Source organism: Rhinatrema bivittatum, chromosome 4, assembly GCF_901001135.1.
Source record: "Rhinatrema bivittatum chromosome 4, aRhiBiv1.1, whole genome shotgun sequence".
NCBI lineage: Eukaryota > Metazoa > Chordata > Amphibia > Gymnophiona > Rhinatrematidae > Rhinatrema > Rhinatrema bivittatum.
The window spans coordinates 160221762-160239650 of record NC_042618.1 but is presented as its reverse complement, the minus strand read 5'-3'; the positions used below and the strand labels follow the sequence as shown (position 1 = coordinate 160239650).

Below are 17889 nucleotides of genomic sequence, written 5' to 3'. Positions count from 1 at the left end.
CTGCTACGGTAGCTCAGGCTTCTTTCTTTTGTATTTTATGTTGGGAGGAAGTTTTTGTCTACCCTTCTTTTGCAGAAAGAGAGGACATAGATTGCCCAAGTACTGGAACAAGATCTCTGATTCCCTAGCATTGTAGCCCCTTATGAAACAGGGCCTGGGAGTGTTTTGGTAAGTAAGGAGTTTTGTTTTTAGTGACTGAAAGTTGTCTTGTGTTTTTGGGAAGCTTTTCATAAGAATATAAGAACTGCTATACTGGATCAGATCAAAGCTCCATCAAGCCCAGCATCCTGTCCTCAACAATGGCCAGTCCAGGTCACAGGCTCACAAAGAATAGATCCTACCCTTACTCATAACCAAGGGTAAGCTGTGGCTTTCCCATGTCTACAAGTCTGTTAATGGTTTTCCTACATCAACTTCTCCAAACCCTTTTTAAATCCAGCTATGCTAACTGCTTTTATCACATCCCCTAGTAACAAATGTCACAGTTTAATTGTATGCCGAGTGAAAAAATACTTTCTGAAGTATGTTTTATATGTGCTACCAATTAACGTTATGGAGTGTGCTCTAGACCTAGTATTATTTGAAAAGGTAAATAACTGTTCCCCGTTTACCTGTTCCACCTCGCTCTATTTTACAGACCTCTATCATATCTACTTTCAGCAGTCTTTTCTCCAGGATCCCTTTTAAAAAAGTGAGCCTTATGTTGGTAACATATGTTATTTATATTTATTTTATATATATATATATATATATATATATATATATTAAACAGAATATATATATATATATATATATATATATATTAAACAGAATATATATATATATATATATATATATATATATATATATATATATATTTATATTCTGTTTAATGTAAACCGGTATGATTTACATCGGATGTAAGAATGTCGGTATATAAAAATTAAAAATAAATAAATAAATAATAAATAACACTCTAATCAGTTATCATAGCTGATTTGAAGAAGAAATTAGAGAGTACTAGTAATAAGTCTATAATTTTTTTAATTCTTCTAGAACTCTGAGGTATATACTTTGTTATTCTTTAGTTTGTCGATTTGCTCTGTTACATCTTTCTGGTTCACTATGATTTGAGTCTGTTTCTCTGTATCATTATCCTCAAAGAATTTTTCTCTTCAGTAAAGACCAGAACAAAAAATTAAATTAGTATTTCTGCTATGGACGTGTCTTCCCGGAGTGTCCCTTTTGCTTCTTGATCATCTACTGGTCCAACCTATTCTCTCATAGGTGTCTTGCTTTGAATATACTTGAAGTTTTTAATTTCAGATTTTGCCTTTCTGGCAAGCTTCTGTTCAAAATCTCTATTGGCTTGCCTTATTAATGCTACATCTAACTTGTCAGTGCTTATGTTTTTCTGTTTTCTTCATTTCGATCCACCTTCCAGTTTTTGAAAGATGCCTGTTTAGCTTTAATAGCCTCTTTTACCTCACCTTTTAAACCATGCTGGTAGCCATTTGATCTTCTTTATACATATTTTATTTATTTATTTATTTAACACTTTTCTATACCGACCTTCATAGTAAGAAACCATATCGGATCGGTTTACATCGAACAGGGTAAAACTAGAGAGACAACTAGAATAAATAAAATAGAATAAGCAAATGAAGTGGAAGAGGCAAAGTTACATTCAAACAAGGGGTATGAACTTGGAAGCTTAAACAGCTGGAAAGGTTAAAAAAAGGTTAAAATGAATTCATGGAATACATTTAGTCTGAGCTTCCAAGATGGTGTTTTTAAACAGCTTCCATGCCACATGCAAACTTTTAACCTTTGCAATTTCTGTATCACTCAACCCAAGAGATTCCATGCCAACACGGCAGAAATTGGTTGGCGTGAATGCCAATCCAGTGCCACATTGGGAGGAGAAGAAAGCCATTAAGTTACCCACCCAGTACTCACCTAGCAGAAAAAAGACAGATGATGCCTACAAGATTTATTTATTTACAAAGGTTTTCTATACTGCCTGTAACAGAAAAACTGTGCTAAGTGGTGAACAATAAGACAAGTCAAAAATATCAAATTAGATACATTTCCAAACAAAAAAACACCATAATATAAACTTACATAATTTAAAATCTCAAGAAAAAGCTAGATGGAAGAAATATGATTTCAATTGTTTTCTAAAGCGTTTATAGTCAGTAAGACTTTTCAACTCAATGGGCAACTCATTCTACAAAGAAGGGTCTGAAATGGCAAAGGTCCTAGAGCGAGTAGTCTGGAGCCGATAAGTTTTAATGATAGGGAAAAGAAGCAAACTCTCATCCACAGACCTTAAGAATGTCAGACAAAGGGGATGGCCCAATATAGTACAGTGCTTTGTGTACAAGAGTTATTAACTTAAACTGCATCCTGTTCTTGACAGGAAGCCAGTGAAGTTGACAAAGTGCTGGGGAAATATGTTCTCTAAGAGGACAAGAAGCAATTGGGCAGTAGCATTTTGTAATAGTTGAAGTGATACAATCATGTACTTTGGCAGCCCAGCATATAATGAATTACAGTAGTTTACTGTAGTCAGGATGAATGCCTGTATCACCGCTCGAAAAATATCTCTTACCAAGATCAGTTTTAAGTGATAAAGTATCCATAACTTAAAGAACGCCAACCGAATTACAGCTCGGAACTGGGGCTTTAGCCCAAAGTTGAAATCTAGTAAGAAACCTAAGTCATGAATTACTGGAGAGAATACAAGTGGTGCCCCTTCCATCATGATGACTGGTGGTATTTGAGACAAATGTCTACTCAACCATAAGGCCAAAGTTTTACCAAGGTTAAGTATTAGGCCATGTTGCTTAAGCTATAACTTGATGGCAGAGATACAATTCACTACTGTTTTACAAACCTTAGGTAAGGGAAGATTAACTGGGAAGATAAGTTCTATATCATCAGCATAGATTTTAAATTCTTCTGCAAATGAGATAATGTGAAACAAAGACATTGAATACAAGTTAAACAGCATGGAAGATTGGGGGGGGGGGGTGCTACAGGATTCTGCACTATGAAGAAATTTCCAAGATAAATATGATTGAGCAACCTTAACTTGAAAACAGTGTCCTTGTCAAATATGACAAACCAGGAGAGAGAGCCATTCCTCCAATGCCCGGTGACCTTCACCAAGTACAGAAAGACCACAAATTACAAATATGGAGACAGAAACTGGAATAAGGAAACCCAAAAAAGCCACTCTGCATGTAGTACAAAACTGGAGAAATGGAAACAGAAATATAGCACCTAAATAGTACCAGGATCTGCAATAATGCACACAAACCAATCTGCACAAAGTTATACCTGCATTATGGCATGCATTCAAATGGAACAATCCTACCTATAAAAAGGCAACACTACAAATATTAAACCAGGCCCTAAACACCAATACAGCTCCAATTAGGAAAACAGAAAAAGCCAAACTGTTATAGATTCCTACACACAGAAATAATTGTAAAACTATATGAATAAATGTTTCAAAACAGCTGATGAACAGAACAATATCTAACAATTAAAAACTCTTAAAAGTTATTAAAAATTCTTCAAACACCAATAAAATATTTCAAAACAGCAAACACATCACATAATACCCAATAATTAAAATGGCAGTCAATCAAGAAAAATGAACTTAAAAAGCCACTTTTACTTACCCTCTCCAGCAAGTCTCCTACTTCTTTCCCATGGAGGCCACACCAGAAGCAGCAGTAGTTGCTGAAGCTGTCCTCATGGTCCTCTTCCTTAAGGATCACAACCAGTTTCTTCTCTTTCTCTCTCTCTCACACACACACACACACCAGTCACACCCTCAGGACCAGTTTCTGTCTCTCACACACCAATCATTTCCCTGACCATTCTCTCTCGCTCTCACACACACAGAAACATACATATATCAGTCATCTCCCCGATCAGTCTCTCACACACATACACGTCACCTCTCTATCACACAATGTTCTATTTCACTTACACACAGGCTTTCAATCACACACACGTCCCTTCTCTCTCTCACAGCCAGCCAGAAACATGTTCCATCTCTCTCATAGCCACAGCCAGCCAGAAACATGCTCCATCTCTCTCTCTCACACACACAGACGCACTCTCCCTGTATCACATAAACAACAAAGCACCCTCCCTGTCTCATATACTCACCACACACACACACAGGTCCCCAGCTGAACAGCTTGTATTCGGTCCTGCTGGCCTGGTCTCGGGTGGCAGCAGCTCTGATCTTTGGGTCTTCGGCCCTGCTCAGGCAGCAGCAGCCAACGGCTCCGATCTTCGGTGGTGGCCAGCAGCACTGCTCTTCATTTCTTCGGCCCAGCCAGCCTGGTCTCTGGCGGCAGCCAGCAGCGCCGATCTTTGGGTTTTCAGCCCCTCCGGCCTAGTCTCCCTCAGCAGCCAGCAGCGCTGATCTTCAGGTGTTCGGCCCCACAGCTACGGGTAGCACGCAACACACTTGCTGGTGCGTGGCGACATACTGGTGTGCCAAAGCACACCGGTTGAGAATTACTGATCTAGGCAAAAAGGAACTCCAGAAAGCACCTGATATATATATATTAGGGCCACTTTTGGATTCTTATGTTCTACAAAATAACTGATTTTAATAAAAGTATTTTAAGCTCAGTTCTAGTATTTATTTTAAAATGTTATATACTGCGCTCTACAATGGGGTTAGATCAAAGCGGTTTACATAATTACACACAATAAAAAAACCCATAAAACAGATATAGTTGTATTAAAGAAAAACAAATCATAAAATCAACATGTCATGACAAAACAAAAGTGGGAGCCAGTAATAGCATCATGCCTCAAGGGTGTAATACAATTGAAAGCAGTCAAGCACTGATGTTTAAAAGCGATGGAACATAGATAGGTTTTCAGATTTTTCTTAAACTCCTTGAAATTAGATACTAGCCTAAGGGAATCAGGTATAGAATTCCAGAGAATAGGACCTGTGACCGAAAAGGCCCAGCTTCTAGTAAGATCAAGCCTGCCTAATTTGACTGAAGGGATCTCCAGAAGACTTTTATTCATAGAAAGAAGGAGTCTTGCAGGTTGATACGTGCGTAGACTGGAGCATAACCAAATAGCAGATTTCTTATGTAATAGGTTGTGAATGATCGTAAAGATTTTATACTGTATTCGTAGTGACACAGGAAGCAAATGTAATGAGCCGAGGGCAGGAGTTATGTGATCTCGATAGTTTACACTTCGAGAATGCGAGCAGCAGTGTTTTAAACTAATTGTAGAGGACATAAGGCATTGAATGGAAGTCCCAAGTACAGTTCATTTCAGTAATCTAGACTTGTCAGGATCAGAGCTTGCAAAACTGTACTCAATCCCTCAAAACTCACTAGAAATATGGGACTCATTTTTCCCAATCAATGAAGACAGTACCAAATAGCTCTGACCAACCTATGCCCAACAATCTGCACCCTTACCTCCTGCCCATCCACGTTTGTGAAGCTAGCAAGCAGGGGCCTCAAAACATGGGCATCCAAAATTGTGAACTCCTCCCTCTCTAAAGGACTACCTACAGATCTTTAAAAAAGTTGTAATTTGGCCATTATTAAAAACTGCTTTGTATTGTTCATACAGATACTCCAATACACTTATGGTAGAGTCACAATGTATTGAAATCTACATCTGCAACACACAAAGCATTGTGTGCACCATAAGAGTGGAAACAGTTTCTGCAATCTACGAGTTGTAGATGTTTTCTTCAGCAGACTGCGATAGAAAACTAGTCTGCAACCAGAATAAGTACATGAGCAAAACTAAAAATATGCACAACGTTCTTCTGTTTTAATCCAGCCATCAAACAAACAGTTATCAGCTGAAAGAAAACCAGCAAGAGAGAGATATGAGCCATTTATCAATGACACGCTGCAGTTTGCAAACTGCTTCTGCCTTGTGGCTTGACTCAAAGCATTGCATAGCAAGAGTTACATGCCAAGAATAACTGATTGCCACAGACCCTAATGTCAATACTGCTGCTACTAGTGTTGGTGGTGTTATTTCTTTCTTGTGCTGCTTCCATTAATGACTTCCACAGAAGGAAGAAATACCAAGAAAGTAGTGAAAGATATATAGTCAGTGCTCTGTTCACTGGTTCATAAATATTAAGTAAGGTGAACCTTTCTGTCCTCTGATTTATTGTCACCATGACCACAATACTTAAATGAGAAACAGCCTTAATTGGGGAAGATGGTGTGAGTGGAAATCTGCCAACAGGGAGCAGCACATTCCATTAGTTCCCAAAAACTCTGATCTTCAACAAACAAGCATGAAAGCAAGTCCATTGTCTACAGTTTTGGTAATTTCACATTTAACAGGCACACATGTTTTGTGTGATTTTTGGCTCTTTGAAAAAGCTTCTAGAACAGTATCCTGCAATAAGGGACTAGCCCATTACATTTTTTCAAGCAATTCTGCTGCTGGCACTGCCACTACCAGAGAGGAATGACACAGTGCCCTTATTTTCTTCATTAAACCTGTGTAGGATAAGACTGAATGCCTGGTCACCTTAATTCCCCTTGAAAGCGAGAGCTCTGTGGGTGGGGCCGAATAGGGGAAGAATAAAAGCTGGAATCCAAGTAGGGATAATCAGACCAGGCCCAGGACTCCAGGAGGAAGGCAGCTCCTGTAGAAGAATGCTGTCCAAACACTGAGCCGTAACGAAGTACTGAGGGAAGCAGTTCTAAACTGAGTAATGTGAGTACACTATTCTGAAGATAAGACCGTCTACTAATGTTTGTTTGCTGTAATTACAAATAAAGATAGACAAGTTTTTAACAGGCTGGAGTCAGTCCAGATTTGTGCCTCCAGCCTGGGGATTGCTGCTCAGATCTCACATATTGTGTCATGCACGGCATGTTTTTCCTAAAGCATCATACAGAGAAAAATCCCAAAGCCTCCAGAGGGAAGGAAGAAAAGTTGTGTGTGTAGCCTGCTAAAAGTTTGGAAGCTCAGCACCCTGCTAAAGAGAAAGGAAAAGTGTCTGTGTAAATTTCAGAGACTTGTGAAGAGGTCCTGTGGTTCTAAAACAAAGTACAGAACTCAGGGGGCCTGTGGCTCTAAAACTAGGTACAGAGCGCAGGAGCCTGAAGCTCACCACACTCCATCCTAACCACAGGATAGCTCAGGTGAGCAGGAAGGCACTTTGGTTGGTCAAACCAGTGAAATATGGAAAGCTAAAGGCAGTACTGGCCAATACTGGAGAAAACCAGGAAAAAGGTGTACTATTCACTGCAGGAATACACTAAGATATGCCATAAATGCCCTAGCTTTCCTCCTCCCCCAGTGCTCCAACGAAGTCTGAAGGAGCGAAGAAAACAAGGAGACAGATCCAGGGACTGCAGGGATAAGAAAAAGCCACTGGCTGTATATCTCAACCCCAATCACACAGCTCACTACTGAGTCCAATAGGGAGATGCTCCCCCCTCGAGTCTGACTTCTCAGCATGATAAGGATAGCTGAAACAGAGAATAAACCTCCTGGGGAAGAAATCCAGAAACTCTCCACCCAGAGACAGAAAGCAGGGATGCAACAATTGTAGACCCCTGTAGAAACAGGATTTATTTATAGTCCTGGAAACCCGAAGAGTTCTGGGGCAGGGTCAGTCTGATCTGGTAAAAGGCTGCCCAGAAACCTGACCTAGGTATCAAACTTAAGGCCATGATTATGTATATTTCCCCCAAGAAATCATGTGGTTTTCAGTAAATGGAACAGTTGCATGAACCAGGACCTCTCTGCCCACAGATAGGGTAATCCCTAAAAGGTAGAAGCATAGCTGACAAGCCATTGCAACAAAAGTGTAATGCCTCTATTGTGGGATTCCTCATCTCCTAAAACATGCAGCCATGAATATGGTGAGAGGTTGAAAGGCATACCTGCCAAATGGGATGCAAATGGACCAGAACCCTCCTCACTGAGGTAAGACCGCTCATGCAAGAATGCATGACTGCTCATGCAAGAATGATTGCATGAGCGGTCATCTGCAAAAAAATGCACATTGTGCTCAGCAGGTATCAAAAATATGACTCCCACATGGGAGAAACCCCATATCTTCACTGGGGAGCTATCCAGAAGGTAAGACCCTGAGTATGATAGGGAGATCGAATCTGAAATAGCTTCCTCGTGAAATGAACCTGTGTGCCTTAGGATGACCTAAGAAAAAGCACTATCATTTGACCTGCTGTCTGATCCCATGGGGGAACAGAAAGTGATCACCAGTCAGAAACAGTGGAAGCTCTTTTCTGGAAAATGCTGAATGTGCGCCAACCATTGTAGGGAGAGACAAGGCATTCAAGGGGGAACCAATAAGGAATGCCTCTGGAAACCCAGTCATAGCTTCTTTACAAAGGGGCAGGATGCAACAGGAATTGGGGCATCCCAATCCTGCAAAAAACTTTACATAAGAACATAAGAAAATGCCATACTGGGTCAGACGAAGGGTTCATCAAGCCCATCATCCTGTTTCCAACAGTGGCCAATCCAGGCCATAAGAACCTGGCAAATACCCAAAAACTAAGTCTATTCCATGTTACCATTGCTAATGGCAGTGGCTATTCTCTAAGTGAACTTAAAAGCAGGTAATGGGACTTCTCCTCCAAGAACTTATCCAATCCTTTTTTAAACACAGCTATACTAACTGCACTAACTACATCCTCTGGCAACAAATACCAGAGTTTAATTGTGCGTTGAGTAAAAAAGAACTTTCTCCGATTAGTTTTAAATGTGCCCCATGCTAACTTCATGGAGTGCCCCCTAGACTTTCTACTATCCGAAAGAGTAAATAACCGATTCACATCTACCCGTTCTAGACCTCTCATGATTTTAAACACCTCTATCATATCCCCCCCCCTCAGTCGTCTCTTCTCCATGCTGAAAAGTCCTAACTTCTTTAGTCTTTCCTCATAGGGGAGCTGTTCCATTCCCCTTATCATTTTGGTAGCGCTTCTCTGTACCTTCTCCATCGCAATTATATCTTTTTTGAGATGCGGTGACCAGAATTGTACACAGTATTCAAGGTGCGGTCTCACCATGGAGCAATACAGAGGCATTATGACATTTTCCGTTTTATTCACCATTCCCTTCCTAATAATTCCCAATATTCTGTTTGCTTTTTTGACTGCCGCAGCACACTGTACCGACGATTTCAATGTGTTATCCACTATGACACCTAGATCTCTTTCTTGGGTTGTAGCACCTAATATGGAACCCAACATTGTGTAATTATAGCATGGGTTATTTTTCCCTATATGCACCACCTTGCACTTATCCACATTAAATTTCATCTGCCATTTGGATGCCCAATTTTCCAGTCTCTCAAGGTCTTCCTGCAATTTATCACAATCTGCTTGTGATTTAACTACTCTGAACAATTTTGTGTCATCTGCAAATTTGATTATCTCACTCGTCGTATTTCTTTCCAGATCATTTATAAATATATTGAAAAGTAAGGGTCCTAATACAGATCCCTGAGGCACTCCACTGTCCACTCCCTTCCACTGAGAAAATTGCCCATTTAATCCTACTCTGTTTCCTGTCTTTTAACCAGTTTGCAATCCATGAAAGGACATCGCCACCTATCCCATGACTTTTTACTTTTCCTAGAAGCCTCTCATGAGGAACTTTGTCAAACGCCTTCTGAAAATCCAAGTATACTATATCTACCGGTTCACCTTTATCCACATGTTTATTAACTCCTTCAAAAAAGTGAAGCAGATTTGTGAGGCAAGACTTGCCCTGGGTAAAGCCATGCTGACGTTGTTCCATTAAACCATGTCTTTCTATATGTTCTGTGATTTTGGTGTTTAGAACACTTTCCACTATTTTTCCTGGCACTGAAGTCAGGCTAACCGGTCTGTAGTTTCCTGAATCGCCCCTGGAGCCCTTTTTAAATATTGGGGTTACATTTGCTATCCTCCAGTCTTCAGGTACAATGGATGATTTTAATGATAAGTTACAAATTTTTACTAATAGGTCTGAAATTTCATTTTTTAGTTCCTTCAGAACTCTGGGGTGTATACCATCCGGTCCAGGTGATTTACTACTCTTCAGTTTGTCAATCAGGCCTACCACATCTTCTAGGTTCACCGTGATTTGATTCAGTCCATCTGAATCATTGCCCATGGAAACCTTCTCCATTACGGGTACCTCCCCAACATCCTCTTCAGTAAACACCGAAGCAAAGAAATCATTTAATCATTCCGCGATGGCCTTATCTTCTCTAAGTGCCCCTTTAACCCCTCGATCATCTAACGGTCCAACTGACTCCCTCACAGGCTTTCTGCTTCAGATATATTTAAAAAAGTTTTTACTGTGAGTTTTTGCCTCTACAGCTAACTTATTTTCAAATTCTCTCTTAGCCTGTCTTATCAATGTCTTACATTTAACTTGCCAGTGTTTATGCTTTATCCTATTTTCTTCTGTTGGATCCTTCTTCCAATTTTTGAATGAAGATCTTTTGGCTAAAATAGCTTCTTTCACCTCCCCTTTTAACCATGCTGATAATCGTTTTGCCTTCTTTCCACCTTTCTTAATGTGTGGAACACATCTGGACTGTGCTTCTAGAATGGTTTTTTTTTTTTTTAACAATGACCACGCCTCTTGGACATTTTTTACTTTTGTAGCTGCTCCTTTCAGTTTTTTTCTAACAATGTTTCTCATTTTATCAAAGTTTCCCTTTTGAAAGTTTAGCACGAGAGCCTTGGATTTGCATACTGTTCCTCTTCCAGTCATTAAATCAAATTTGATCATATTATGATCACTATTGCCAAGCGGCCCCACCACCGTTACCTCTCTCACCAAGTCCTGTGCTCCACTCAGAATTAGATCTAAAAATGCTCCCTCTCTAGTCTGTTCCTGAACCAATTGCTCCATAAAGCTATCATTTATTCCATCCAGGAACGTTATCTCTCTAGCGTGACCCGATGATACATTTACCCAGTCTATATTGGGGTAATTGAAGTCTCCCATTATTACTGCACTATCAATTTCGTTAGCTTCCCTAATTTCTCTTAGCATTTCACTGTCCGTCTCAGCATCTTGACCAGGTGGAAGGTAGTATACCCCTATCACTATAGTCTTCCCCGACACACAAGGGATTTCTACCCATAAAGATTCAATTTTGTATTTAGTCTCATGCAGGATGTTTATCCTGTTGGACTCTATGCCATCCCGGAGATAAGATGCCACACCTCCTCCCGAGTGCTCCTCTCTGTCATTGCGATATAATTTGTACCCCGGTATAGCACTGTCCCATTGGTTATCCTCTTTCCACCATGTCTCTGAGATGCCAATTAAGTCTATGTCATCATTTACTGCTATACATTCTAATTCTCCCATCTTACTACTTAGACTTCTGGCATTAGCATACAAACATTTCAAAGTTTGTTTTTTGTTTGTATTTTCATTCTGCTTTTTAATTGATAGGGATAAGTTAGAATTTTTTTAGCTCAGGTGAGTTTTTAGTTACAGGCACTTGGACTACTTTTCTAATTATTGGAACCTCACTGTCGGGATGCCCTAATTCTAATGCATCATTAGTATCCTTTAAAGATACCTCTCTCCGAACCATGCGCTGCTGAGCGACTGTCGGCTTTCCCCTTTGTTCTAGTTTAAAAGCTGCTCTATCTCCTTTTTAAAGGTTAGCACCAGCAGTCTGGTTCCACCCTGGTTAAGGTGCAGCCCATCCCTTCGGAAGAGACTCCCCCCTTCCCCAAAAGGTTCCCCAGTTCCTAACAAAACTGAATCCCTCTTCCTTGCACCATCGTCTCATCTACGCATTGAGACTCCGGAGCTCTGCCTGCCTCTGGTGACCTGCGCGTGGAACAGGGAGCATTTCAGAGAATGCTACCCTGGAGGTTCTGGATTTAAGTTTTCTACCTAAGAGCCTAAATTTGGCTTCCAGAATCTCCCTCCCACATTTTCCTATGTCGTTGGTGCCCACATGTACCACGACAGCCAGCTCCCCCCCAGCACTGTCTAAAATCCTATCTAGGTGACGCGTGAGGTCCGCCACCTTCGCACCAGGTAGGTATGTTACCAGGCGATCCTCACGCCCACCAGCCACCCAGCTATCTACATTCCTAATAATTGAATCACCAACTATGACGGCCGACCTAACCCTTCCCTCCTGGGCAGTAGGCCTTGGGGAGATATCCTCAATGCGAAAGGACAATGCATCACCTGGAGAGCAGGTCCTTGCTACAGGATCCTTTCCTGCTACACCTGGTTGATGCTCTCCCATCATGAGACCTTCTTCCTCCAAGGCAGCACCAGGGCTGCCAGTCTGAAGTTGGGACTTGACTACTATGTCCCTGAAGGTCTCATCTATATACCTCTCTGTCCTCCTCAGCTCCTCCAGGTCTGCCACTCTAGCCTCCAGAGATCGGACTCATTCTCTGAGAGCCAGGAGCTCTTTGCATCGCATGCACATGTACAACTTCTCACCGGTGGGTAAAAAATCATACATGTGACACTCGATGCAAAAGACTGGGAAGCCCCCCTCTTGCTGCTGGACTGCTGCCTTCATCTCAATTTTGATCAGTTCCTAGTTAAGTTTTAGGTTGCTATGGGAGTAGGAATGTGTCTAACTTCCTTTAAATGTATTAGTGAATTCACTATGTGTCTGGTAGTGGCCTACCGGGGTCTGATCGAATTCTCAATAAAGTTTTTGTTGATTTTTTTTTTTTTTGTGAAAGTGGCACCTGCCTATAAATTAAGGGATGAGCAAGGGGTGGGTGGGTTGGGAAATACAAACAGTCTAACTTCAGTTAGTCAGCCTGAGTGACTCACTGCTCCCTTGATTAACAAATGTTGGTCCCTATTCAAACCCAATCACACTACCTCAACACCTTTCCAAGGTGAGTAACTGAGCTGAATTATTCAACTTTTTTACTTTGGTATACACTGCTCCTAGCTTATTTCTAGCTTCTGGCTACTTTTTGGGCTGTTTTTTTTTGTGGGTTTTTTTTTTTTTTCAGTACAAGCACTCAGTTAGTATTAAATACAAACACTCAACTCTTTAAAAGTCTGGAGAACACTCAGTTCTGCAGACTTTTAAAAATAAACACACTACCTACTGCTACCTTATTGACTATTTAAAAATGCAAACAGTCTAACTTGTTTATTCACTGCCTTTCTGACTATTAAAGGCACAAACACACTAAATAATATTCCCAAATAGTTAACTTTGCCCCAATACTTTAAAAAAAGACAATGTCCCAAGCAAAAACTGATTCCTTTCAGCCACCAGCAAGGTGATCCTCTCCTCTCAGTGTTCCCACTGGAATGGGAACACTACTCTCCAGGTGAGGGTGGGATACAGTCGCTTATTGCTGAGGTTCATAAGTGACCAAAACAGCTGCTGGTGACCACCCAGTCAAATGGGGTAGGCCACAACGGTCACCAATGGTGAGACCTCAGCAAAAATGGTCCAAACGACTGCTGCTGCCATCACCCAACACCCACAGGGGTCCTGGCCTACAAGGAGGTCCATCGATTCAAAAGAATCAAGGCTTAAGTTCGGTAAACCTGCAAAGGACGGAGCCCCAGAGGTTTCCCCATGAAAGGGATTCAAACGTAAGCTAACCTGTAAGGGGTTGAAAGACCTCTTTTGTGAGATGGGAAGACTGCTAATACTACCCTCCTGGTATCCATGCCCATAGTGGTTCAACCAGGAAAGCAGTCTTAGGTCAGTTTTGTGGCTGCGGCACATGACCTGTTGTGCTCGCCATGAGGGAAACACACACACCCATACATTAGAGGGCAACTGAATAGCATCCTCTGCTTTAAAAGCGAAATGACTAGTATTCATGCAGTGGTATCCCATCCTGCAGATGGTGGTGCACGTACACACCTCATCACTGCACTTTTGGGAAGAAAGCTACAGCCCAGCAAGGACTGAGCACCACCTGTTAAGAGTCGGTAGCTGCACACTGCCAAAAAGCAAACAGTGTGTGATGTGAGAAATAGTCGAGGAAATGGATACCTTGACATGATGATGATGGCTCCACTATCTCTGGCATGGCTGTGCATGGCGTCAGATAGAGAGAATGCTGCCTGCCAATGCCTGAGACACTTGGAAATGTAGATGACCCCCGCTGTACCCAACTGCGTAAGATGTGCTTCACTGTCGCACTAACTCCTAATGGAGTCAGCATGTGACAACAGCATCTCTAGTACCACTGGGGCTTGAACTATGACAGTCCATGGTGGTGGGTGGAATTCTGCAACATCAATCCCATGGTACTCATAGTACCTGACAACGTTCCAAAAGGTTGACAGCAGCCCTTGAAATGGTGTCGAAGTAAATGGCTCACCACCCTCTCCGTTGCATAACGGCGTCAGGGAAGCCCATAGTGACCAATAGTGCCCATGGTACTTTGCGGATGTGTCTTGTGGCATCTAATCGCATCCACCGGTGTCCAGTGGCTACTGTGCTTGTAGTGCCAATAGCGCTCTCAGCGATGGATTGCACCTATGGCACCAAAAGATGCTGCACCCAGGGCTTTGATGGCACTTGACTGTGCCCTGGGCGCTTGACATGTTCGCCATTGATGGCGCCCCAGGCGCCTGCAAACGTTGAAAGCCTGGCCAGTCCCTAAGGTGTCCTCGGCACTTAAAGGCGCTAATGACTTACTAACACCGAAAGCAGAAAATCTTTGAAGATTGGTGGCACCGATGGAGATCCTGGTTGTCAAAGGTGTTGATAGTTTGGCAGTACTGATGACGCATGTGATGCTCGAAGGCTCTACAGCACCAACTTACCATTGGGTGCCCCTGTGGCACTGACACGCAGCATGGGTGACCAAAGGAACATATGACAGTTGCTGCCATTAACCATTCCACTCGGCTTACTATGCGCCTGAGGGCATCAATGTTGTGAGCGCAATAGTGTCCATCGCCAGCACCATGGCTGATGATGCATTTGAAAGCAACTGTAGTGCTCATCAGCACCGATGGTGCTCAAAGTCCAGTGGCGTCCCCCGACACCCTTCAATCCTATTGCCTTCGGTGCTGGATGGTGGCTCAGGGCACCTGAGAGCATCGGTGTCCACGGTGCCCGATGGCCTAATGCCTTCAATGACACATAACAATGCCTATCGGTGCCCTGTGCTGACACCGCAAAGGGGCTTGTCAACACACCAAATGCTTGATAGCCTCGAGGGCTCTGGACCATGGTGCACCCTGGATGCCCCAAGAGCGTGTTGGTGATCCCGGCAATGAGGCCATCCAAGGCCAAAAGCCTGACACCTGGGGGCTTCTGTAGCGCTCGAAGGCTCTCAGGACTACTTCCTGGCAGACAATGGCCTTCAGGGTGCCCAGGGAGCTCAATGGCAATTCCAGTGCCCCCTGGCAGTGACGGTGTTAGTCAAGAAAAGCCATGAATGGCATCGCTGGCAACATGCCTGATGGCATTAAGGATGGCTTCATGTCGTCGAGAATGACCATGGCGCTCAACGGCAGTCCAGACACCCGATATGGTTCTGACTGACAGCCATTCAAGGCCCTCGATGATGCTTACCGTCAATGCCATTGCTTTGCTGCACCGAAGTCCATGGCACTTGATGTCGCTCGGGTTCATGGCCATTCCTCCATTGCATTGAGAGGCCATGGTGCTTGATGTCATCTACGGTGCATGATGGTGCCTGCTGATGCCTACAGCATGGAAGGGCTCTCGCCTGCAGCCAGGATGCTTGATGGTGTGCACAGCCCTCGATGGATCCTTACAGCATCAAAGGTGGTCATACACCTCGATGGCATTGAGGAAGCCACAGCACCTCAATGCTATCAAGGGTGGCCATGGCACTCAATGCAGTCCTGGTCCCCGATGCTGTCCTGATATCGACACATCAGACCATCAGTGCACTGCCATGGATGTGCATAGGCAACCAATACTGTACATGGCATCGAAGGTGCAGCAGCAGTGCTTCCTGCCCAGACTCCTGCTCACTCTCTCTCACAAGGAGACTGCACTGCCATCACTGGTAAGCAGGAGGATAGCCTATGTTGTCCAAGGGTCCTGCCCGAGGAGACTAGTTCCTTAGAATGTGGGGAAGTTGAGCTATCCCCCTCACAGGAGTGGCGAGGTCCTCAATCCCTTCACTGTGTGAGCCTCCATTGATGCAGATCGATTGGTAAAACGACATGGACCTCCTGCCTGGTATATCTCAGGCGCGTTCCCAGGCTCATTGGCCTACGTAGATCACACGAACTACATTCTGTCAGTCCTGCCAGCACCAGACAAAGGCACAAAAAAAAAGAGAGCAAGAAGAGAATACAAACTAAACTGCAGTATTTATTAAGGAATAGAATTAGACTATGCCGGGATGCATAGCTACTGGGGACCACTATGCGGCCGGCAGAGAGTTGAAAGGAAAAAAAGATAAAGAAAACTACCGTAATGTAAAAGTAATAGAAAAACAGGTGCAGCTCCAGAAAAAGCACAACAAAAATTGTGAGGAGAGAGCAAAGCTGAATACAATGACCATACTGCTCCGCTGAAAAAAAATAAATAAAAAGACTAAGGGACTCTGCCTAGGGGGCAGGGTGATAACTACAGGATGCTGGGCTTGATGGACCCTTGGTCTGACCCAGTATGGCATGTTATGTTCTTACAGTTGCACATGCTCAGTAGGGTATGTTTGAAAGATCTAGAATCTTTGAGATCAAAGTTCCAGGCTGGGCTCCATCCGTTGTCACCCATGTGTGAGAACTGCCATCCTGCTTGTCCTTAGAGAAAGCAGGGTGCCAGACATTCCATAATGGGAGATATCTTTCTACTATGAGTGGCTTATCACAACTCAGGAGTCCGCTTGGTACAAAGTTCTATGGGTTTCTTTTTTTCCAAGAGAGAAATGACTTCTTTCAGGTCTCCCATCCTAAAAGGGTGGTTGATGGATCCATGGGTGAGGTTCTCAGATCTTAGGATCAAGAAAATTTGTCTTGGGGAGGGATCCAAGAGCAGACTTTTGAGACATTCTAAGGAACCAAAGAAGAGATCTCAAGGACAAGGGACGTTAGTCCCCTATCTGTCAGAGAGATTTCTTCAGCTTTTTGGAGAAAGAAAATTATCTTTGTAGAGAATAAGAGGGAAGACTGCCTTACAGGGAGAAGGTCCCACAGAGCTGCAACAACACAGGGATTTCTGAAGTGTATCATCAGGAACATTGATTTTAATACTGGGAAGGAGTCTGTTGCACAAAGTCCCTTGTGAAGAGTACCTATTGCCAGGGAGTGCACTATCTGTGATTTTCTTCTGGAACTTTATTTTCTGTACCGATATGTACTATTCAACAGTGTACCACTTTTCACCTAAAACAGAGAAACATGACAGCAGAAAAAGGACTACACAGCTCTAGTCTGCCCATCCACACCAACTACTCAGTTCCACAATCCCTACCACTCCCTTGGAGATCCTCTGTATTTATTTTTATTTATTTATGAACTTTTTTTATGCTGACGTTCGTGAGAACATCACGCTGGTTTACATAATAACTAACAGAATGGAAAATACAAAAAACAGGGAAGGGGAGCAGGTGAGAAGAGAGGAAAGAAGCAATAGCAGAGAAAGGAGAGCAGTGGGAAGAAACGAGATAGGAACAAGTACCTCAGGGGAGGTACAGGTAATGATAACTCATTATATAATCAATCCCATGTTTTCTTGAATTCAGATACTGTCCTTGTCTCTACCACCTCCACTGGAAGTTTGTTCATGCATCACTACTCTCTGTGTAAAAAATAAATACATAAATCAGTGGTTCTCAACCCTGTCCTGGGGACCCCCCCCAGCCAGTCGGGTTTTCAGGATATCCACAATGAATATACATGAGAGAAAATTTGCATGTTATGGAGGCAGTG

At 42.8% G+C, this 17889-nt stretch overlaps 1 protein-coding gene across 2 annotated transcripts in view; it reads right to left on the bottom strand.

Annotated features, from left to right (window-relative positions):
* The window catches only part of STXBP6 (syntaxin binding protein 6), a 281082-nt gene that overhangs the window by 63741 nt on the left and 199452 nt on the right, over positions 1–17889 (bottom strand). The gene's annotated exons all lie outside the window — the stretch shown is intronic.